Source organism: Melanaphis sacchari, unplaced genomic scaffold, assembly GCF_002803265.2.
Source record: "Melanaphis sacchari strain LSU unplaced genomic scaffold, SCAv2.0 Contig14_pilon_pilon, whole genome shotgun sequence".
In the NCBI taxonomy this organism is placed as follows: domain Eukaryota; kingdom Metazoa; phylum Arthropoda; class Insecta; order Hemiptera; family Aphididae; genus Melanaphis; species Melanaphis sacchari.
In genome coordinates this window covers 74328-83232 of record NW_020270656.1, presented here as the reverse complement: position 1 = coordinate 83232, position 8905 = coordinate 74328, and the positions used below count along the sequence as shown (strand labels likewise).

At 23.1% G+C, this 8905-nt stretch overlaps 1 pseudogene; it reads left to right on the top strand.

Annotated features, from left to right (window-relative positions):
- Positions 1-1116: 1116 nt before the first annotated feature.
- On the top strand, positions 1117-3420 carry LOC112591961 (annotated as a pseudogene).
- The last annotated feature ends 5485 nt before the right edge of the window (positions 3421-8905 follow it).

The following is an 8905-nucleotide window of genomic DNA, read 5'->3' as shown; positions in this document are numbered from 1 at the left end:
AATATTTATGTTTATTTTATTAAAATTAAAATTATATTTTTTTAAAGGCCATTCTCTGTCAAAAAAGATGGGAAACAATGTTCTTACTGTGTTATGAAATATTCCGAAAAGAAGAAATTATATGATCATCTGAAACTGAGTATGGAGGATAGTTTGTTTAGATGTAAAGTATGTAATATATCATTAAAACGAGACCCTGATATTATTATTGATTTAGAAAAGGATTGGAATAAACGCGTGAAGTGTGAAGTCTGTTATGTTATATGTTGAACCATTATAAATTTATAAATCTGAAGTAGCATATGATTCATGTCCTAAAATGTTAAACTTGTTTTTCAAAGAAATCTTTGGCCTAATTGGAGACATTATAATTCACACTTTGGAAAAAAGTCAAATTTTTAACTTGTAAAAAATTAATTTTTTTTTAAATAGCTAAATATTTTAATTTTCAATCCATAAAGATATTATATAACTTTAAATTTATCAAATGATACCAAATCCCCGACTATTATTTCCAAAATGTGTAGAATAATATTATAATATATTGTTTTTTTTTCTGCTTATTTTAAACTTAAATATTCAGTTGTAATATATTTTTAAATTCCTAATTTTATAGATCTTCAGTGTTAATAATTTAGTATTATAAATTATAATATATGAATGGCTAAATGCAGTAAGAGAACACATGTTTAATATTTTAGAAAAATCATTTTATTACATAATCAAATTGAATATTGATAAATACATGGTTTTGTGCAGACAAGGCACATGTTCTACTAAATAGATACCCATTAAAAATAATTTAAAATGTTGTTAATTGCAGAAAACGTATTTATCCTGGACATGTGACCTTTTTTGCATAAAAATTATACTTTAGTAATACTATCGGAACTAAATTTCGTGAAAACATTCAATTGTATGACACAAAATATTGTTCTATTTATAAATTTAATTTTGTAAAATTGTTTATCAATAGATAAAGATTATGTTAGTGAAAAAGTTGCAATAACTATACTTATAAAATAAAATGATGATTGATGATTAGTGAATAAAGATTGTACTGGTTGAAACGCTATAGTCATGCATAAACATTCATAATGTGTATAACTTTAAAATATGAGTTTAAGCAACAAGTGTATTAATTCTCTCAAAAGAAAAAAAGGTGTTTCTAACAATGATAAATATAAAAGAAATATTATTAAGCAAGTAAAAATGTAAGGAAAAAAACATACAAACGGGATTGGAAAAATAGTAGCTGCAAAGAATGATCCTTCAGTAATCCTTAAAGAATGGCAATTATGTCATATTTAGTTAGTTTTGTTCATTATTAATAACTAGAACTTTTTATATTTATAAATTAATTTTTTTCTATTTAAAGTCGTTCAAAAATATATATCAAAGACATTTAACAAGAAAAACTTGAAGATATAATGAAAATGTTTTATGAGCTGCATTCTAAAAATGAATATGACCTTCATCTTTAACGAATAATTGAAATAAAAGAAATTACAAGAAAACGAATAGAAACAGAAGAAGGAAAAGAAAAACTGAAATTCAAAAGTGTTCAGTATTTTTTAATAGTAGATGGATAGCATATTCAAATATTTAAGAACGGTTTCATTGACTTTTATAATATTTCTAAAAAAAGGACAAGATGACTGGTTGATTTGTTAGAAAATAATATCACCCCAGCTTATATGAGAGGCTAAAATATTAGTGTTGGTATTATGCCACATGATTATTGTCAAAAAATAAATGAACATATTACTGAGTTTTCCAACTAAAAATACTCATTACACAACACAATTGAAAAAATGTTTAGACCCTAAATTAAATGTTAAAACTATAAATAAAATGTTTATAAACAAGTATCCAGAATTAGAAGGGAAAATAAAATATCAATATTATTGGGAGTATTTTAAGAATAATTTGTCATTAAGCTTTGGTGCTTTGGTCAAAGATGCTTGTTCAAAATGTGAAGAATTAAATATAAAAATATTGAGTAGAGATTTAAATGATGTTATAAAAAGAGTAACTGCTGCGGAATTACTAGTTCATAAAAATAGAAGCAAAACATTTTGTAATAATATTAAAAAAACAATAGAGATTTCTCAACTGAATAAAAAAGTGTAAGGTTTTTGGGTAGTGGTGTCATATGCTATCTACAAAATAAATGCTTGTATCATTTATTATGTACAAATACTATTTATTATTGCATGTTATCTATACAATTATAATATTATTTATATTATAAGGTTAATTATTTTATATTCAAAAGAGACTGCATCACTTTGCTTCCAATTATTCAAAGAGAAATTGAGCCAGGGACGACCATTTTCTCAGATGAATGGAAAGTTCTTAAACTTACAGCAGTTTAAATAATCATAGTTGTATATAAAATACTGTAAATTATAAAAATAATTTTATTGATCCCGAAACAGGTGTTGAAACTCAAATGATGGAATATGTAAATATATTTGGCGACATATAAAAGTGAAACATGATATAAAATTGCACGGTGCCACTAAATTGTTGAAAAGGCAGCTTAAAGAAGAATGGTGGTGTTCCATAAATATAATAAAAAATTTTGACAATATAAATAAATACTTTTCAGATTTAATTGAGAACATTCATTAATAATCTTTATTTATCCATGAAGTATTATGGTTTAAAAAGAATTAAGATTACAACATAAAATAACGTGTGGACATTATTTTATACGTAGATAGCATATGACACCACTACTGGTTTTTGTTTTGACTTTATGGCTGTAGTTGACTTACTTAAAATACCGGTGCAGAAAGTATATTATTATCATAAATTATCTGTCAATACTTTTGGTATTCATAATTGAAACACAAATAATTTTTATTAATGACTTTGCATTAATAAAAAAAAAAACTTAACAGAGTGGATTGACTATTCACTTTTAGAAGAATATGTAGAACTTATTTTAAAATCATCAAGAAACCCCAAAAATTTTCATTGTTCCTAGTTGATAAAAGTATGATTTGTGACTATCAAACGTGGTTTCCACAATTCTATATTAAAATACTAACGCATTAGGATTTTCTAGCTGTAATAAAACATTTAAACAACGTCGTACAATTGAAAAAGGTTTGATTTTTAAGTAATATTATTTTGAATGTATATTGGAAAAATGTGGGATAACTGAGGCAAATGAATTTATTGATGGAATAGTATCATACCATTTCAAATTAAGAAAAAAAAAACAATGCAATGCCCATGCAGTACCCAAAAACACTAGTATATACTTCAAACTTACCAATTCTTGAAAGCAAAATGAAAGATTTGAAGCAACTAGCGAAATGTATTCCAGAGCCAGCATTGTAATCATTTTGGAATTTTATATTTTCGCTATAAACTGAAACACCTCAAGCAAAGTAAAATAAAACATAATATATTTCTATTGTTAAATTTCTTATTTTTTAAAATATTTCAAATATTTGTGACTCATTATTAGTATATAGTCTACTGTTTATTATTTATTAATTTAATTTTCGAAATATAATATAATAAATGGTAATTTGAAGCATAAACGGCACATGTCCACAATCTTATAGTCCTTCAGATACATAGAGTTTAATAATATTTCTTAAAGTGATTGTAGAAACATGTTAACTATGTCTTAAACTATATTATTCTATAACATACAATTTTTTTCAGGTATATTATGTTTTATGCATTTCCTGAAAAATTTTAAAAATTGGACATGTGCCCTTTCTGCATTTAGCAATTTATATTAGTTTTAATTTCTAATTCATATTGCTTAAAAAAAAAAATTGCAAATTATTATGTATTAATTGCTACTTTTTATTCTAAAATTGCTTGACTTGTATTTCATCATTTTTGTCAATTATTTATTTTATGTGTGATATTTTGTTTTAAGAGGATGCTACATCTACATTTGTTGTCTTTATATTATGTATGATATAACAAATTTATGTTCAACAGTTTGAATTTTGTATTGTAAGATTTAATAATAGTATAAATTTACTTACTATAAAAATTAAAGGTAAGTTATCTGTAAAGTAATTTATGGTTTCTCTTTGGTATTTTAATTTTTAATTTGTGATATTTACTTATTCATAACTAGCTTGATAATTTTATTATAGTAAAAATAAAAAAAACCACAAGAGAGCACTGAGAATGTTATTACATCAATTTAAAACTATTGAACATAAATTTGTTATATCTTCTGTTTTACAAACAGACAATACAAGTTTAAGTTCTGCAAAGGTACAAAGCATATTTTAATACTTAACTACAGATGTTAGATAGTATTTAATTTTAAATAAATCTGATTATCTGTATTTTTTTATTTAATGAATGTGGTACTCATCTAGAAGAAATTTGTTAATCTGACACTAAGTGTTGGGTTATTGAAAGCATTTGACTGATCTTATGCTGAAATATTAAGATTATTGTACATTTAAAAAACATAGTATGAAATATTATTAATATTGTGTACACATTAAATTACATACCTACTAATCAGATATTTTGAGAGCATAATTTATAAATAATTAAATAATTCTAATAAAAGGTACCATTTTTTTTTTTTTATTATTTTTTATATTTTATGGTTTTATTTATATATTGATTTTTAGACCTAATAATGGTATTAAAGTTAACTTATGTAATTTTAGCTATTATATATATATATATATATTTTTTTTATATAATACTAAAAAAGACATTTCATAACAATAATATTTTGGCAGAAAACAAAATATTTATAAAATGTTTTTCAATTTTAAAATCTTTAAATCTTGTATTTATACTTTAATCTAACTTGTCTAAGCTGTTGTTTTTAATATGTATTTAATTTTTTTTTTATTATTGCAAAAATTGACTTATAAATATCAAACAGAAATTATCAGGTGAAAGAAACACTTATTTATCTAAAAACCTCAAATATCATCATCAAATGCTATTTTTTTGCATGATATTCCTAATGCACTGTTATTGTTCTTTCTCTATGGCTAATAAATATGGGATGTTGTATTGTAAATTTTATCAAGTTATATAATATTTTATAACTATATTATTTTTCATTTCATTATTGTGTGTGTCTGAGGCTCATCATCAAACTTAAAACATTCACATAATTTATTATTAACTATAATTAAAAATTGTGTATTATTATTATGTTTTTTTTATTCAATAAGACATTGTTATGAATTATTATGTAATAATACTTAAAATATTATACACTTTTAGGTTTTTATAGTAAAGAAGACTTACTATTTTTTTCTGTTTAATTTTTTCAGGTCTAATTAAGAGTGAATAATTATTTTAATTGTTAGAATTTTAATTATTTTTAAATCTTAGTGAAAACTTTTGGTATTATTTTGTTATATATTATTTAATCTTTTAATCTTACCAATGCAAAGTGAAACTGATAAATTTATGTTAAATATTGTTTTTTTTTTATATACATATACAGTCAACTCGCGATATAACGAATTTCAAGGGACCGAGAAAAAAATTCGTTATATTGAAAGTTCATTTCATCGAAATTCGTTATATCAAGAAAATATACCAATTGAATTCATTATAACGAGATTTAAAACAAAAATTCAAAATGTTATTATTCGTATATATATGTATAAAATATATGAGTCATATAAGTATGTATTTATTGTTTAATTTCAATATAAATGTATGTAATAGTATTTCTAATAAAAATATGCTATAATAATATTATTGCTTTTAATATGTACATATTATAATAAACGCTATACATGTGTGCATTTATTTTTTAAAAAAATCAGATATTTTTGATTGTTTACAACTGCTTGAGTTTACCTTATCAATAGTATTGTCCAGATTTAAAATGCTAAAAAACACACTGTCGTCAATATCATGTCTCTGTAAATAATTTAAGACGGCGCGAAGACCTAATTTGGCTTCCTTCGAGGTTACGATGGGGTCTTCAGAAGATTCTTCTTCGTCATTTTCTTCGTCATAACCTTCTTTACTGTAATTGAGTGTACTATCGCATGATAATCATTAGAAAAACTTCGTAATCTATTATGTGGTAATAGCAACATACTTATTTGTATTTATTTTTAATAGAGTTATACACTAAAGACATGTATCTTATCTTAATTAAAATTAAAAATTCGTAATAGAAAGCTCCAAATTTATAAAAATTTGTTACATCGCGAGAGTTTTGATCAAAAACGCTTCGCTACATCGAGGGGACCAAAATACATTACATTTGTTCGTTATACCGCGATATTTTCAAGGGACCGGTAGTTTTATTCGTTATATCGCGAGTTGACTGTATATCCCATGAATAAAGTAAGGTTGATTGATTATGTTTTTCTATTGTTACATTTTTTTATAATTTTTATCGAAGTAGGATGATATTTTTCAAGTATTAATTTGTTTTTATTCTCAAAAGGAAAAAAAATAAGAGTAAATTGAAATAATTGTATAAGTTATTTCATAGTAAGTGTTTAATATTTATCTAATGACTATAAAAAAAAAAAAAATTGGAATTTGGAGTTGATAAAATTTATTTTAAAACAATTATTTCGTAATTTAATGATGCTTACAATATATATTTTCGATGATGATAAAAAAAAAAAAACACTGGTAAGTTACGTTATGCAGACCATTTTTTTTTTTTTTTTAATCTTTTAAATTTATGGTATTTGGGTATGTAAATATTAAAAACTATGTTATATTCTATATTTTATTTACACAATTAAAATTTGATAGTAAAAATTAATGAATTCATTTTTTATTTTTACGAATTTTGTTTTTGCTCTCCTGAACATTTTTAAAATTGTCGTTTACGCCAATTAGACTTGTAGCCGTCGATATATCATAATAAAATAGTATAATCTAATACTAATATAATAGCATATAATATACATATAATCCGAATTTGACATCTAGTATACTTATCTATGAGATAAACCGATCGCTTCAACAAAAAGTTTAGAAAAATTAAATTTTGTTGATTTTGCAATAAAAATGTTCGAATAATCGAATATAATATTTGATTATTTTAACTTTCTAACAGATAACATTCGAATACTTTTCATTCGCGCTCATAATATTCGAAAAAACGACTCAATAACCCCTCGCCAGTGTGTGCTGTGTACAGGCGTTGATGCTTGATACGAGTATTAACTTGTATTGTTATTTCAATTTAACGATAAAAAAAAAAAAAAAAAAACACTATCACATCTAAAAACAAAAAAAAGTACATTTATAAAGTATACGATTATCAGATACCTATGGTAATATTAATATTACCTAATTACTTGGTTTTGCTTTGAGGTTTGACATTGCTGTCGATATGAATACAAATTAAAACAAATAAACGTGTTTTGTATGTTGTATACACATACATAATATATATATAATTTATTTTAAATTAACGTAATAAGTTATAACTAATAAATAATTTACAAATTACAAGAATGAATAACAACATTGTTTTAGATAGGTACATTCGTACTAAGATATGGTTAATACTACGTAAATATATTATACCAATAATGGATATATTATAATATTGATTACAATCTGTTGTATGTTATGTTAAATTTTTACCTACTGATGAAATACATAATACAGTTTTATTTTTGGAGGATGTTAAAGATATTTGTATTACACAAAAATATTTACCGAATAAAACTCCATCAAATGGATATTTATAATTATAAACACGCATAAAGTTTAAGGCTATAAATCTTTCAACGCCGGTGTATAATATAATAATTTATATAATTCATAATAGCTTTATTAATTATAACTAAAATTAAAATCAATAGGTACGAAATTATAGTTTTATGTATAATTAATAAAATTATATCCAAAAATACTGTGAGTAAATACGTCAAGTTATATAATTAAAATAGAATATTATAGTACATAGTCTACAAAAAACCATAAAAAAATAATAAAAATGTTACCAGAAATATATTACTTGAAGTAAAAAATAAACCTACAATTTCGCAATAATTATTATTATTTTGTGATTATAATTGGTAGATACTCACGTACTTAATATTAACGGGCAAGACGCGGCTACTGGAAAATTTATAATATCAATTGTTAATTTAGAAAAAAAATAATTATGATCAGTGACTGATAGGGTTAGAACTTGAAATGTCTAAGTTCATGCGACTAAAGGAATCAATCATAAATTTTAAAATACATAAAAGAAGTGAAATTTAGTGATTATTGTCAATAAGTAGATAAGTAAAATTTTATAAGAAAAAAGATTTGCAAAAACGCATATTCCTACTGTGTGGTTCAGATATTGTAAGTGGAATGTATGGCTAAGGTTTTTGAACGGGACAGTCTCGTTTTTTGTATGTGTTTTTGTTTGGTCGATTGGCGGTAATGATAGTAAACGGCATCGAGATTGTTCGATGTGCCGGGATAGATAATAAGACAATATAAAATATAAAAAATAACCATTGTGACGGACTTAGATTAATCTAATATATTTCCTAAAGTCATAGCCAGACTTATTAAAACAAATTTGTTCGAATGAAAAATATACAAGTAATTAATTGCGTTTATAATTATTCTTAAATGAAAAAATGGCGTTTATAATAAAAATAAGTTACTTATTAATAAATGTAATAAATAAATTAAATTTGTTTGTCCTTTAAAAATAAAATACTACATAAGTTTTGCTAATAATTATTAAATTAAAAAATATTTTGTTTATAATAAAAAACGATAATTTTTTTTTTTTGTTCCGTTTTGACTAAAAAAATATATGATCATTTTATATATGACTGATATCGTAATTATATGTCTTTCGTGAAACTAGAAAAGTAATTAAATTTTATAATTGGTAATTTGTCTTACTACTGTTACAAACACATATAGATAATAATAACATTAT